Raw genomic sequence first — 2,149 nt, forward strand, 5'->3', positions numbered from 1 at the left:
CGACTCGAATAACTTAGCCACAGGATTTGAGCTCATAGGTCACAGAAAGGTCGTTGGACACAAGCTTCCAAGCGACGTCAGAACAGATACAGATCCAGATACAGATAACAGATTCAGATACAGATACAGATAGCAGATTCAGATACACGTTCAAAATTGGCATATGAACAGACCAGAGAACGAGTGTGATAAAGTACACCCTCGCCTCCATTTGATCATAACAGTACTTGGCTTCAATAGTCAAATATTCAGATATTTCACATAAAGGGGTAGCAGGCAGTGGTACACTCACCGGCTCAACTTTCACTTCAGATTGGCCTTAATCGCCAAGAAACCCTAACATAATCAAAATAAACCAATTGAAGGTTTCATATCCAAATCGAGCAAACGGAATGCACAAGTGAGGCTCGACTACACGTCGTATGCCTTGCCAAATAAATACTAATGCAAGGGTGAAAGAACATGATTTTCTTGGAAACAAAAAGATAACATGAAGACCTAGGGTCAACAACCCAAAAGCCCTTCATTTCCATCAAAAGGCAAATCCAACTTAAAGAACCAAACGGCCTAGAAAATCGGACAGCATTTCCCCTAAATTCCTTACTTTTCCAGCCATTAAGGCTTCATTATATCCTCAAATCAGTCCCAACATTTCTCACAAAAGTTATCCCATGTCCAAAAGCCGTTCACTAGGCTCACAGTAAAAGTTAACTAGGAAATGACCGGAATAAGAGTAAGTCTTATGTAAACAAGTACAATGAGACTCGATAACGAATCATAAAGCCATGCGAATCACAACCCCAATAGGGTTTCATATACATATATATAAGCATATTAGCAAACCAGAAAATCAGAAAATATAACTCATTTGATCAATCAACAAAAACAGTTTTGGCCTCCGTATGCGGTAATGGCACAAAATATGCTACGCTTATCGGATGAGGGTGTAAGACCCACCATCTCGAAGCTAAAATACAGGGCTACAACAATGTAGAAGGCCTCTCAGTCCAAATCCTAGTACAACTAGGTCCAAAAATGCAGAAAACCAAGCCAGAACCGTAATTGCAGGTTCCCAAATCACACAAAACTGTAATCAGTCCAAGTCAGTCTATACAGGTCCAAATGCATTGATTCCAAATGCATATGAAAGCTAAGACATCAAGCTACATTTCATCAGAAGACACCATCAACAAAATCCAAATCAATTCCAGTCAAAACAGACAATTACTATCGCAGTTCGCACATTCTGATCACCAAAAACAGCAACAGTAAAAACGGCATAACTCACTCTACACTACTCCAAATACCCTGAACTTTTGCAGGCACTTCAAACTCATCAATACCTACAACTTTCATGTTTTGAGTAAAGTCCAATTCGGCCTCTATATATGACCTAAAATTTCGGACAGATTAGGGGTTCATGAACCCTAACTTTTCACATTTCAATCCAAATCCAAAATTGATTGCATTTATCATCAATTCACACCTACTAGAGTCAAAGCCCCTTATTACTAACCATAAAAAACAACCACACCATCAAGATCATATGAAACCAGAAAATTCCTCATAAAATTGAAAACTTCACCAAATCAAGTCAAATAAAGAAATAAATCATATAATCCATCACTTTAGCCACTTCTAAGCCAAACATAAACATCATTAGGTGTAGTAGGGTGTTCAAGCATCACTTGCCAAGAAATTAAGAGAGAGAGAGATGTTGGACACCTTAGCTCTTCAAACAAACTCCACCAAACTACTTACTAGCACCGAATAGAAAGGTTTTATGGAATGGAATCAAGATCAAATGGTTGGATGATCACATTCAAGCAAAATGGAAGCAAGAATCTTGAAGAATTTCCTTTCTTCTTAGCTCAAGAAAGTCGGCCACAAGAAGGTAAGAAATGGTAAGTTTTTTCAATTTTTGTGAGATATTAACTAATTTTGGTCAAAAGTCAAAAATGTGAATAGTAAACCATAAAGTCCAACCAATCATATTGTGACACTTGTCACACTCATTAATGCATTCTTATCTTTCTTTCCCTCTCACATCAATCACTTCACACATTCTACTTATCTCTTAACACCCGATAAATTTTACACAGTATCCGGAATCTAACCTTATTGGCCGAATTTTTCCGAACTTTCCGCA

This window comes from Coffea eugenioides, unplaced genomic scaffold, assembly GCF_003713205.1.
Source record: "Coffea eugenioides isolate CCC68of unplaced genomic scaffold, Ceug_1.0 ScVebR1_1743;HRSCAF=2650, whole genome shotgun sequence".
NCBI classification, from domain to species: domain Eukaryota; kingdom Viridiplantae; phylum Streptophyta; class Magnoliopsida; order Gentianales; family Rubiaceae; genus Coffea; species Coffea eugenioides.